This window comes from Ursus arctos, unplaced genomic scaffold (assembly GCF_023065955.2).
Source record: "Ursus arctos isolate Adak ecotype North America unplaced genomic scaffold, UrsArc2.0 scaffold_16, whole genome shotgun sequence".
In the NCBI taxonomy this organism is placed as follows: domain Eukaryota; kingdom Metazoa; phylum Chordata; class Mammalia; order Carnivora; family Ursidae; genus Ursus; species Ursus arctos.
The window spans coordinates 33,420,034-33,434,422 of NW_026622830.1; the positions used below are offsets into that span (position 1 = coordinate 33,420,034).

At 45.0% G+C, this 14,389-nt stretch overlaps 1 pseudogene; it reads left to right on the top strand.

Annotated features, from left to right (window-relative positions):
• Positions 1 to 10,155: 10,155 nt before the first annotated feature.
• Positions 10,156 to 14,059, top strand: LOC113258242 (immunity-related GTPase family M protein 1-like; annotated as a pseudogene).
• The last annotated feature ends 330 nt before the right edge of the window (positions 14,060 to 14,389 follow it).

Sequence of the window (14,389 nt, forward strand, 5' to 3'; positions counted from 1 at the left end):
GTTCAGAGAGTCTCCATAGAGGAAGATCAACGATAAGATCACAGTGAGACCATATTCCAAAAAACTACCACATTGGACGCTCAAGATCTTCAGTGGGCTGATTCCAATGAGAGCTGCACATTCTTCCTTAAGTTGAATAAAATATTATCGATACGATCAATAGAAGAATGAATAAGTAAATCTATGGTATTTTGGCACAATGGAATATTATACTGCAATGAGAATGGACAAACGCCAGTTATATCTGACTGCATGTGCAAATTTCACAAATATAATATTGAGCAGAAGCCACCAGAACAAAACAATACATACAAATAATATTTTTAAAAAGTTTAAAAACAGGCCAATTAATCTATTGTGTGAGAAGTTAGAATGATGGTTACCTTTGAAGGTTGCGTTGTGACTAGAGGTGGGTACAAGGGCATTCCTGGAGAAATAGTAATGTTCCATTTTCAGACCTGGGCTCTCATTCCCCAGGTCAGCTTGTAAAAAATTCACCGAACTGTTCTTAGTGCACTTTTCTGAGTGTGTGTGTGTATAATACTTCAATAAAACATTTACTTACAAATCAAACGAAACACTTGAGGATCCCTGTAGCAACCCCTCAAAGTTTAGAGATCTCATTACCTTACTCTCCTTACTCTCCTGCAAGCGTGAAAAAAATTCCATCTTGATTTTGTCATAGGCAGCCAATTGAAGTCAACCAGATTAAAACAGTTTTATAAAAGTGGGTTTGCATAGATGTATTTCTAACTAGACTCTTCCTTTCTCAGCTTTTTCCGTTTTTTATCATAAGCAAATGTACACATTTTAAAGCATTGGCTAAGTTTCAGATGCGGTCTATCCTTCATAGATACTGTACAGAGGTGAAACCAGACCTTGCCTGAGGCTATTATGGTTGTTAACGTGCTCAAAAGAATCGATATTGCACTTAAAACATCATCTCCAACACCCCAGCGGGAATGGGAGTTAACCAAGGCTTGGACCTCAACCCATGGCCTCCATTGTGCCTCTCGTTTGATTCTGTCCTAGAGACACAAAGAAGTCACAACCAATATGTGTAAATCTAACGTTTTAAAGTTGTGTTTTGTCACCACCAGCAGCATCTCTACTGACAACCTGGTCTGCAGTCCCATCCACTTGCCATTGTGTCTACAGCTTCTGGTTATTATTGTTGGCTGTGTTGCTATATAGCAAATCACCCCAGGACACAGCAGCTTCCTTTTTTTTCCTCTCTCTTGGTTTTGTGGGTCAGAAATTTGGGAATGGCCCAGCTGGACAGTTATCTGGGGCTCTCTCACGCAGTCGCAATCAGATGTTGGCTGGGCCACCGTCACCTGGAGGCTCAACTGGGCTGGACGACCAAGTTGGTTCACCAGGTATGGCTGGTGGGTAGTGTCGACTCTCAGCTGGGCTCAGCGGGAGCTGATGACTGGAAACGCTGACATGTGCCTCCCCAGCGTGGTGACCTCACGGGTAAGGTGCCTAACTTCTAGCTTCCCCCTAGTGCGCATCCCCCAAGAATGTGGGAGAGGGGCTAATATGGCCTCAGAAGTCATGTAGCACAGCTGCTTTCTGTTGCATTCCATTTGCTATGCATGACACACAAGCCCGCCCAAATCTGAGGAAAGGGGATTAGACCCCTTTCAATGGGAGGAAGAGCAAAGATATTTGGACCATTTTCTAAAACTGCCACACTCTGTGACCAATGTAATAACCCAATTAAATGTGATTGCCTTCCTTATGCTGATGTTCTGGGGTCTTCACCGATAATGTTACCAGTACTCATAGAAATCAAATCTACTAATCAAATGGCTTTGCTAGATTCATTATCGCAGGAGCCACAAGATGCTCCCATCTAATGAAAACAGATTTCTGTGCACCTTGACCCTATGATTTTGTAGGAGAAGCATTGTTCTCCTGCTCCCCACGAAGACACTGAAAGCTAGCCGGACTTGCAGTCACTTCGCTGTGGAAGTTGCAGGGCTAAACTTGAATCTTTGTTTTCTGACTCTAAGTCCGCTATTTGCAACTATGACTCTGAGGCTTGAGAGCTTAAATGAACACCAGTCATGTCAGTGACATATTCTGCATCAAGTACCTGGATGCATTGGAGACAAGTGTATCTTACATCCTAGAGTTGTATCCTGAGATGTCCTGACGCCCTGGTTTAGGCTGAGCACTGTACCAGTGCCAACTGAAGGGAGTATGTGCTGCTCTTCCGGGCAAAGAAAATGGAATCGACCGTCCTTAGACTCCCAGAACTGCAGGAAAACCACGCACTAGAAGGGAAGGAAATTTTATTCTGGGTATAACATGTCTCTATCAATCGCCTGGCTGAAGGAATTGAGGATTAATAAGGATTAAAACGGCAAGCAAAATGAAACTAGTTGGAGCTCCTAAGGGCTCAAGGGACCAGACTAGAATTCAGTATGATCCTCAGCAAATTAAAAAGGCAGCTTGTTAGAAAGGAGATAAAACACTGGGGGGGACAAACATAGGATGGCTCATCCCAGCGAAAATCCACATGTCTGGACAGATAAGTAAGACTGGCTGGACACCATGAGAGTAGACACTCATACCAGAGCTGATGAGCATTATGTTAGTGAATTAATTCCAGCTGGGGAGCTCATGATCACGCCTACAGAGTGTTACCTCAATACAGAGTAGTTTTCTTGGACGCTCCCCCCCCCCCCAGATCAACTCCCCTTGTAACGTTCCTTTGTCTTTTCTTTAGTGGCCTTTATCACTATGGTGATTTTTAAAATTTTGGTGTGATTATTTGACAAATATCATCCTCCTACAAATGCTTTCCACGAAAGCAAGTTCTGTTATACATGTCATGCTTGCCACACACCTCATTTATATTTGCTGTCCTCTCAATGTGTATGGAATGAAAAAATTAATATTAGGATGAGAATAATGTAAACCATAGGTCAGCAAACTATGGCCCACTGGCCAAATGTGGCCTGCTCCCTGCAGCCCCCAACTCCAGGGGGAACCTGTCCAGGTCTGTCCACCTCCTCTCCTCTGGCCACAACTGATTGGGCAAAGCATGGACACCTGATGCAAAGTCTGTTGTGGGCCAACTGCATCTTTCTCCCTGAAAAATTGAAAATGGAACATGGAATCTCCAGTTAGCACGTGCAAGGCACTTGGATTTGAGCCACCTGTTTGGACCACAAGCAAAGGTGGGAGAAACTGGTTTGCAGACTGAGCATAATGAACACATGGCAAGATATTTATGTGGCGAGAGTGAAAGCCGTCCCTCTCTGCTGGAACGGAGCCCTCCTGGACCTATGCTTCATGGCAGCTGGCATTCTCCGCTCATGAGTACAGGTCTAAAGTCGTTAAGTCCTGCCCACGGAGCCACCCCACCTCCGCTTCCAAGCTGCGTACACACCTCAGTCCCTCACACATCCACGCCCCCTAACGGATGAGCCACAGAGACAGGGGAGATAAAGGATCCCTTGTTTCCCACTGAATGTGCTAAGCAATGGCGGCAGATTCCTTTTCTTTGGAATCCTCCAGCATCAGAGGATGAGATTGGGAAAGAAAACAACCACACACAGAGACGGCAACCCCATTCCTGCTAAGCCAGAACTTCGGAACTTGAACATCAAGACCAGCAAGTCTCAAGCAGTGTCGTTGGGAACATATTGCTGAAAATGGAGCTTCGGCTCGAAGTTGGTCTAACAACTTCCTGGCTGTGTATCAGACACTCGAGTCCTTCTGGCAGCTGGGCAAAAGCGGGATATGGGCAGGAATATAGAAGATAGAAAAGAAATGAGGGGCCCCGAGATTTCTTTTGCTACAGATTTGTAGAGAAACACATGGCAGCGTGGGAATCCGCTAATGTCAACAACTTTCCATTTCCAGGTTTCATTCCCTTGCGTTCAACCTCACTACCTTTGTGCCCTAATGTGCAGGGAGATACTCGTGCTTTAACCCCCTTTTTAAAACTAGTTTCAATGGACTTCAGTCTCTTGTCACAAACATGCCCTAACTGAAACAAAATGTGAAGTTCCTGGTACATAACTGTTGCTTAACAATGTAACGGTTGCTGTTACTATTACTTTAAAAATTACTATAAATTGGCACTATTGCAATGGTCGCCAATGGCCATAGTTTTTATTACCTGCAGTACATAGGCATGAAATGACATTTCTGGGATTTGCTTTAGAATAGTTTCACAATAAAACTTCTTATTAAGAGGAAAAAATACATACATAAACCAAGTGTGGCAAAATCTTGGTAATTGTTGAATCCGGGGGATGGGTATGTGGGAATTCACTGTAGGATTCATCCTACCTTGTATATTTAGAAAACTTCATAAGAAAAAGATCATGTTAAAATTACTCTTTAGAGTTAAAATAATTAGGTTTTAAACATGTTAAGTTGCTTAGACAAAGGCTCTAAAACACCAGTTCATCATACATACTCCAAAGAAAGTGTCAGGACACTTTATTTTTTGAAAACTAAAAGGAGACCTATCTTGGATGATGTGGAAAGGCTCAGAGACAGGGAAATCGACCAAACGACACTTTAAGATCCATCCCCCCACACAACACACATGTACACACTTCTCAGCTGAAGGATACTATATTGGAAATTGAAGGGTTTCCCCCAAAACAGAGGGCAAGGGATTCTCCTTTCTGAGAGTACTTAGGAAGCCATCCATAATCCAGAATGTGTCAAAGAACCGCAGTATTTTCCTAGCTCCCACAGTGGGAGACAGAATCACGGTACTGATTTCTTCCGAATCCATACAGGATGCTAATAGAAAGGAGGGATTCAGCATCTATGTTCTCGAGTATTCTGTTCTGTGGCAGATAAATCCGCCCCTGGAAACTTTCTCAGCTGCCCCGGCTGGCTTCCTCCCGCCAAGTACAACCAACGGCCTCTGAGCCTTGGTTGATGAAGTCCAACTGCTCAATGAGCTGGAGTTTTCCCAGTTTGGAAAAATGCGAGAAATAAAGACCACATATGGCCTAGCCTAAGCCCGAGTATCGCTTTTCAGCGGCAGATTTGGGACCAAGAAAGGGAAACACAGAAAGAGGCAGAAAACAAAGGTGAAGCAAACGGAACACAGAAATTGTCTGCAAGGTGCACGTGCTCTTTTGTCTGGAGGCAGCAGCAGGAGCAGCCCGAGAGGAGAGGCAGCCCACAGTGAGCACAAGCCGCGAGCAGAGGATGATGGGAGGAGAGACCGCCATGCCTCTCGGACCCCTTTATTCCACCACCTCATGATCATGGCCAGAGGCTCCAAACTCCTGCCCATTCAGGCTGCAGAACTGAGATAAGGAACTTCTACTCCAAGAAAAGATGATTCTTGGAGGCAAGTCAATAGCAGTGTTTACTGAAAGCCATTCTAAAGGAGCAGGGCAGCAGCTGGCAAGAATCTGGCCAATGGGAGGTTCTCCACAAATTCATTCATTCATTGGAAAAGACATTAGGAAAAAAATGCTGAGTTGATGTCTACTATGAGCTCCGTGCTAAGAAATCCAGCTCTGAATGAAATGGACAAAAGGTCCTCGACCTCCTGTAACATAAGGTCTGTTGGGACACCTGCGGATGAAGGTACAATTGCTAAGTGACAGATAAGCAGAACAGCATTGATCTAGAGGCGTTCTGGGCTTCTTTAAGTGTCTTGTGCACAGAGGCACCCAATGGCAGGCGAGCATGGCCACTAGGAATTCAGGCTCTAGAAGGAGACTCTGTGTGTTTAAATCTTGGGTCTGCCACTCCCTATCTGGGTGACCTGAGGCCAGTTATGTAAACTCTCCGTTGCTCTGTACAACAATTATGATAACGACAAAGTGCATATGAGATCCAGCCTAGCCCAGCCACATGCCCCAGGAAGCTGACCTCTGATGACTATACCACCCCCTCCCTTCTCTTGCCTCTGGCTTCCAATCGGATTTGACCAATGAGGAGCACATCCAGGACATTAGAAGTCCCAAAGGTTTGGCAGTTGCCTACTTCTCCTCCCTGGTGGCCCTTCCTAGAATTCTCACAAGCTACAACCCCCCGCCCCCCGCCCTTTCAGGCCAGTCAGCAGTAAAGGCTATTGCTAACAGAAAAATTTCCACTATTTTTTCCCCCAAATAACCCCTTCACTAAACATCCTTCAACTACCCATTTGGAGTATACCACGCGCCTTGACCAGGGCACCTTAAAACAATGCCTGCCTGTACATAAGCGCTCAGTAAGCCGAGCTGATGTGATCCAAGTGAGACTTTGGCTTTGATTTGTGCCATTTCACAGAAAATGTCTATGACCCCCCACGCTGAAAACATATGGGGAGCGGGGGTAGCCCGACTTTCCCCAAATGTTTTAAGAACACATCAAAAGAGGATAAGAAAGTTAGGACTCTGCAAAATGCTCACGTAAAGTGGCCATATGTGTGTGAAGCAATCATAATTTTGATCCCTGGCAGCCTTTGCCTGGTGTCCAAAGGTCACAGTGTCATTGTAAGAAATAATAACACTGCAGGCCTTTTGACGATGATGAGAATTGGGAGATTTTCCAGCGAGAGAGGCACTGCCAAATTTGAGGTCGTTTTTTACCCACTTAAGACAGAAACGATCCTCTCTGTGCTCCTCGTGATCTAATCCTTTAAGCCTTCTGTTGGCATGAGGAACAATGTTAAGCTTCAGGATCAGGCCCTTTGGTTTTTATAATCCATGGGAATTGGAAGATGATAAATCTGTGGAGAGCCTGAAAGTTCCTAACTTGTAATTGGAGCCCAAGGGGGAAATAATTAGGATAGAGTCATGTAAGTCCATCAACTCTTCTCCAAGTCTGAATTATCTAAGTCCCTTGCTGTAGCCTCCCTCCTCTGTCTGCCCCATTCTGCCGTGAAACAAGAAAAAAAGGCAGAGGCAACGAAAGACAGTGACAAGAAAGATCTTTCCAATATGACGACTCATTAGCATCTGCTAGGAGAGGTCTGGTGGGCAAAGAAGTCCAAACACAACCAAGAGGCAGGAATCAGCCCTCCACCGAACTTACTCAGTCTTCCCCCGCCGCCCCCCTCCCACCCCTGCTGGCCACACTTGCCAAGGATAACTGACAGCTTGACATAACAAAGAGCACATCGGATCTATTCTTGTGAATAAGATTGGTGGGAGCAGGGAAGTTCTAACTTACGATGGCCAAGGCTTCAGTATGGAAAGTAAGACGAGCCCGAAGTTGTTTTCGTTTCTGCTATCACTGTCACCGCAAGTAGGAACATCCCTATGAAATGGGACACTCCAGCCGTGGCAATGAAAGGTTTAGCAAAACCTCAGAAAATGAATTCGTATTTCTCTAGTTGTCAGAGGCGCTAACCTAAATTTGCCATCAAACCCGTGCCAGGAAGAGAGCCTGTGAAGAGCGGGGTGGGCACCACCGCGCATGCGGGGAGCAGCTCTACGGGGTCGGTGGCAGGCAGTGTCGGCCGGTCTCTGAAACGGGGGACATTTCCTCCCCCTTGGCCCGTGCTTGCATTCTGCTTCATCTCTTCGCTCGCCTACAGTCTGATGAGACATTATGTGACTCACTTTTATTCCTACAGATTCGGTAGGAGCCTACAGTAAGCCAGAAAGGAAAGATCATTGAGAACCACCCCTGACTTTGAAGCCCAGATAGCTCTGAATAATATCTGGCATAGAGTGTGTGCTTAAAAAAAATGCGTGCTGGGGGCGCCTGGGTGGCACAGCGGTTAAGCGTCTGCCTTCGGCTCAGGGCGTGATCCTGGCGTTCTGGGATCGAGCCCCACATCAGGCTCTTCTGCTATGAGCCTGCTTCTTCCTCTCCCACTCCCCCTGCTTGTGTTCCCTCTCTTGCTGGCTGTCTCTATCTCTGTCAAATAAATAAATAAAAAATCTTAAAAAAAAAAATGTGTGCTGGACTCAAAGCCGGTGTGCAAATTTTTGTTATGAAGCCAACCAACGTATTGCTGGTTTGCCTTAACGAGCTGATCCGTATGCCTGTGGGCTTTTAAGCCATGAGAATATCAGACTTGGCTACAAGCAGAGATGGAACAGGTAAATTCAGGTTTATAGCACAATCTGAAGTACTGCTGGGGCTGCCCTATTTCCAGGCCCTTGAAATTCCATGATTAGCGAATTATTTGGGGGAAAATACTGCCTTCCCAAAAGGATTCCTCTGGGGAGCAGATTCCATAAGATCTCGTATTCTTACAGCATTCCGGACTGTTCTGTTTGTCTTCTAATCTTTTGACTTACATAACTTTCAAAATTGTTTTTTGGTCTAGACATGATCTTTATTGGTAACCACTGTACGGATTAGGAAATTAAGACCCTGCCATCTTGACTTTGAGGAAAGTGCCGTTTTAGAAATTTGGCTCAGGTAGGTGGTTCCTGGGTGGCTCAGTCGGTTAAGTGTCTGTCTTTGGCTCAGGTCATGATCCCAGGGTCCTGGGATCGAGTCCCATGTTGGGTTCCCTGCTCAGTGGGGAGTCTACTTCTCCCTCCGCCCCTCCCCTGCTCATGCTCTCTCTTAAATAAATAAGATCTTTTTTTTACAAAAAAAAAAAAGAAAGAAAGAAAAAGAAATTTGACTCAAGCACTCCAGAACAGGCATTCAGAGTGTGGACTTAGGTTGCAGAGCAGCTCCCTTCCTAACTGGAGAGGCTACAGAGTGGGATGCCCCAGGCCGCCTGGATTGTGAGCCGGAAGTGCAATCCATACCAGGGCTGCACGAGAAATTTTGCACTTCTGTCTGTGGGGCATAGTGAATGATATAGTACATTATTCTTAAGTTAACAACAGCGCCTAGTCCTGGACACCTTGTACACAGTACAGTGATTAGACCACAAATTGCATCTTTAAACGTTGAACTTGCAAAGAGACTAGATCTTAATTGTTCCCAGTGCTCCAAGAAATGATAACTATGTGACCCTCCACAGGTGTTAGCTAACATTATATGGCAAACATATTGCAACAAAAATAATCGATCAGTGTTCTACACCTTCAACTTACACAGTGTTGCACTTCAGATATAACACAGGAAAGAATACGAAAGAGTCTGGACCCTGGAATAATAATGAACGGATCTTAAGAAGACCTCACTCGGCCATGTCTGGGCATTCTGATGGAAGTGCCACCGACACGGCTTTCTTTCCAACCAGCTGGCAGCAGGTTTCCGTGCCTGCAGTCTCATCAGGGAGACCGATATTTGTGCTTTCTGCAGCCCCTGCCGCTTTGCAGACAGACTTGATCAACTGGCTTGGTTGAATGTTCTGATCGGAAAGCGTCTGTGCAGAGCATGTGGCTATAACCTCGCTTTCAAAGCATGTATCTACATGGAGGCAGAAAGCAGAGGTCTAAGAAGGAAGAAGTGAAAGAATTATGGCCAAGTGTAAGTTCTGGAAGTGATCCGTCAATCCACTTTGAGGAAGAGGAATACATGGCTAGAGGAGGCTTATGGGTAACGGGCATTCCCTGGGTACCTTCTGCTCAGTAAGGGTTCATCTCTGGGTCTGTGCCTTCCAGTACCCTCACTACATTCCACCCCTTGGCTTCTGGTCTGGCTTGACCTGGGATAGTCATTAGCTCCCTCTGTTTACACTACACCTTCAGTTTCCTCCACTTAGGGCTCCTTCCTCATCACCTTCTTTCTAACACTCGCCTCACCCCAGCAGTGACATTTCAGAGAAGTGCCACACCCCATCTGACCCGGATCCATCCCACTGTTCTCTTCACCTGGGGGCCAAGAAACAGTTCTCAAAGTATCTCTGAACCCTGGTGATGGTCAACAGCTCCTACTTCGATGATGAATAGATAGGAATGTCATGACAGGTGCCCAGTGGAACCCATTTCATTGACTCAACATCCCATAATGTGTTTACTCCATCCTAACACGTATTTGGGGGTGGGTGCGGAAGATGCTCCCAGCCGTGCCGCCACCTGCATAGACCTGCATTTTGCTTCTTTGTTCCTGCGAGGCAGAGCGGCACTAGGGAAAGAGAGGAGGCCCAGGGGGATGTCGTTTTGGTTTTTTTGACCTTGCAGTTCTTTTTCTCTTTCCCTCAGGACTTGAGATAGACTCTGTGGGTGGTAGAATATAAAGCCTTAATGTTAACTCATCTGAAACACTGGGTACAAGAATATTTTCCCAAGTTACTTCCATTCTGGGTCTAGTCAAATAATGATCACAGCTGCTGTTTGCCCCCACCCACGTACCCTCAGCCCAACACTGAGTCATCTGCAGCTGCAGCGGGGACCGTCCCTGACCACTCCATCAGCTCCCCACCTGAAGCAGGTACGTCTCTCCTTCGAACTGTTTGAGGGCTTTCTTCAGCACCTCAGAAATTTGCTCAGCTCCCCTGAAATGCAGCCAGGAAGTTGGGGATTTAATGCCACCAGGAGCAGCCCTCAACCACTGAGAACCTGAAATCAGTAGATAAACACTTCAGCTTCTTCATTTCCTGGGGTATATTCATCAGGGTTCCCCAGAGAAACAGAACTGATAGGAGATATAGATATGTTTTTATGTTTATATATATATATATATATGTGTGTGTGTGTGTGTGTGTGTGTGTGTGTGTGTGTATTTATTTATTTATTATAAGGAACTGACTCATGCAATCATGGAGCCTAAGAAGTCCCACAATCTGCTGTCTGCAAGCTAGAGAGCCAGGAAAGTCAGTGGTTTAATTCTTATCTGAGCCTGAAGACTTGAGAACCAGGGGCTCTATAAGTCTCAGTCAAGAGCAGAAGACTGCTGTCGCAGCTCACATTCAGGCAGAGAAAAGACATCTCCCTTCCTCCGCCTGTTTCTTCTATTCAGGTATGGGTGGATGGGTAAGGCCAGTCCACAATGGGCCGAGCAATCTGCTTCACTTGGTCTGCTGATTCAAATGCTAATCCCTTCCAGAAAAACAACCCTCACAGACACTCCAGTAATCATGTTTAACCAAAAATCTGGGCATCCTGTGGTCTAGTCACGTTGACACATGAAATTAACCTTCATGGGGAGCAAATCTGGAGCATGCTCTCTGCACCTGGGGCCAATGGTAGAATCAGCTACTAGCTTTAAATTTTGCTAAATGGATACTGAAGAACCCTAGATAGGAAACCAGCCCAGCAACTGAAATCAAGTTTAATTCTATCAACCTAGCATGTAGCATACAATTCTCAGTGTAGAACAGATTTTTTATAGTGTTTTTCTTTATTTAGAAAAAGTACTTATGTGTAAAAAGTCAGGTTTCTCTGGTGATAATGCTCTATAACAAACAAGCCCAAAATTTCAGGGCTTAAAACAGCAAACATTGTTTTTACTATCATGGGTCTGCTGGTTGGCTGCGGTTTGGCCATTTTCAGCTGGGCTGGGCTGAGCTGAGCTGGACTGGACCCCAATTTGTGAATTACCCCAATTTGTGAATCCTCCTCCTTCCTCCTTCTTCTTCTTCAGATAGTATTTATTTTACCCGAGAGAGAGAGTGAGAGAAAGCACAGGGGAAGAGGGAGCAGCAGATTCTCTGCAGAGAAGAGAGCCCGACACAATCCCAGGACCCCGAGACCACAACCCAAGCCGAAGGCAGATGCTTCACCAACAGAGCGACCCAGGCGCCCCTGTACATTCTTTGTTACAGGACTTATGGTTGAAGGAACATCAGCTACCCAGGTCATACTCTTCTCATGACAGATGGTGGGAACATAAGAGGCCAGGGCAAACCATGCAAAAAATGCAAGTACATTTAAAGGCCCTGCTCAGACATCTCATGTCAAGTCTGCTCACATGCCATTGGCCAAAGAATGTCCTTGGGCTGAGTGCAATATCTGAGAAGAAGGGACATATACTATGCCCAGCAGAGTGGGAGGCCCTGCACAACAGCCAAGGGCAAGCATACGTAATCCTGTTCCTTAAAAGGAATGAAGAATTGGAAATCTACCACAATATGGAAAATTTTAAACATAGCCCAAAGTAGACAGAATGTCATAATAATCTCTATCACGCAGCTACAACAGTCAGCTCACTACTAATCTTGCTTCACTCCCCCTCACTCCCTCATTATTTTGAAGCAAATCCTGGATGAGTGTCTTTTAAGGGAAGAAAGTAAATCTATATTTTTTCAGGGTGTGGAACATTATTTAGATCTCAAAGAATTTACAAAACAATGAAAGGGATTAACTAGTAAGTTAACTTGATATGAAGTAAAGCATAAGAACATATTCAACAACATTGAGAGTCAATTCCAAGATGCTGTCATGGGCACTTTACACTGAATATTGATGTATTTTATATTTAACTGCCTGGTCTAGCTAAAATAATGAATACCACCAAATTCTAAAAGTAAATGCCTACTCTTTAACTAGTTCATGAATCCTAGCAACAGATGAGGAGGAAGAAGAAGAAAAGAAAATTTGAAATAACAGCATTTTAAGATGCAAACCAGTTTCTTTATCTGTGCATGAGAATTGTATCACTTTGGCCAAAGCCTGGCTTCCTTGTGATAATTTATTTTCATCTATTGGAACGTTTTATAATATGAGACTATTATAAAAATAAACTTCAAGTGAGTTACAAATGTCAAAGAAGCACAAAACTTCAACAAATACAAAAATAAATATTTCAGAGTGTTTAATAAAAAGAAGTATCACATCAATTTATTAAAATATCGCTTTTAACTCATACTTAAAATGACATCTTGGGGCACCTGGGTGGCTCAGTTGATTAAGTGGCCAACTCTTGGTTTTGGCCCAGGTCATGATCAGGGTAGTAAGATTGAGCCCCACATCAGATTCCACGCTGGGCATGGAGCCTGTTTAAGATTTTCTCTCTCCCTCTGCCCCTCCCCCCACCCTCTAAAAAATAAATGAATAAATAAAATTAAATAACATCTCAATTTCTGAAGTGGCCAATGGAAATATATTTTCAAAGTCCTGTGAGTTTACTCCACTGGTCAACAGTGTGGTGTAGTCAACCCTGTCATCTCATGCCCCATTATCTACATCCTTCACCTCTGCTGTGTGATACCATATGGACCAGAGCATTTTATATGAGGCGGGTCCCATGAACTTTGAAAAAGCCTTAGGAAAAGGGAACTAGCTGGAGGTGTTCTCTATGGTCAGAGGGAACCTAGAGACAGTGTCCAGTGCCCAAATGAGCATTGCTGTGACTGGGAACCCTGGCAATGATATGTCCTCCTTCATCAACACACTGTGGGGAACTGGGCATAAGGAGGAGGCCTTGGTCCCACTGGAGTGGTGAGGACCACCCAGATTCACACCTGCTACTCCCTCTCCCACTTTCCCAATGTGGTGTTGTGAGATCCCTCCTCCCAACCCCCCAGCACAAGGGCTTTTGCCCAAAGTGTGGAGAACTATCTGGAGGAAAAGCCACTTAGCCAGTAGGGCCTCTTCATCATCATTGCATTCAAACATTCAGCACGAATCTCGTGAAACTTGCCAAAACCATCCAGGGCCTGGGAAAGAGGTTCTACATCATCTGGACCACGCTGGAAAGGGACCTCAGCATAAGTGCCCTCTGGGAGGAACAACTCCTGCAGAGTATCTGAAGAATATCCCAGAAACTCTCCAGAAGAAGTGGGTGTGTGAACACATCATATTTCTGGTCTGTGCCTTGACTCCTTGATGCATGACTTCCCAGATCTTAAGGACATCTTGCACAGGGACCTCTCTGATATCTGGTGCCACGTCCCCTGGAAAACCTGTCCCACACCTGTGAGAAGATCAATAAAGACAAGGCTACCCCCCCTGCAGAAGAGAATAGCCTTACAGGGTTTTCAGGACACCCTTGGTGTCCAGGGTGAAGATGATGTGAAGTAGTGTCTAAACGCCTACCACTCACTCTTTGGTATGGATGATGATTCTCTCTAGCAGGTGGCCCAGATTATGGGGGGATGCCCATGGAGGACTACAGGGCTGTCATGAAGTACCTGGATCTGTACACTCTCCCTAAAGTGAATGGGAGATTGACCTGTTTAGTCATGAAGCATTTCTTAGCCTTCCTAGCTACACCCAATCCTTGGGTGATGATGTCATTCTCTGTTTTAGTTGGATGTAGCAAAGATACTTCCTTGAGTTAGATACCAAGGAAATGAAGATGATCCTGAGAAATCCTTTTCACCAATGAAAGCTGGCTTGGGAACGGGTCCGATAATAGGTCCAACAAGCTCATGCTCCAGTGGAAGTCAGGCTGCCTTGGGGTCCTCTTCACAGTGAGATACCGTGTTTGCCCACTAGAAATGAAGAGATTTAACGGAATACTTTCTTCTATTTCTGAAAGTGTTGGTTCCTTAAAAGGAATTTAAAAAATCACCTATCTTCCTAGCCCAAATCATGATGCACTGTTCCTTCGAAGAATAAATATTCGTTAAAATCATTAAATAAGCTTTCTGGGTTCAGAAAGTATGGGT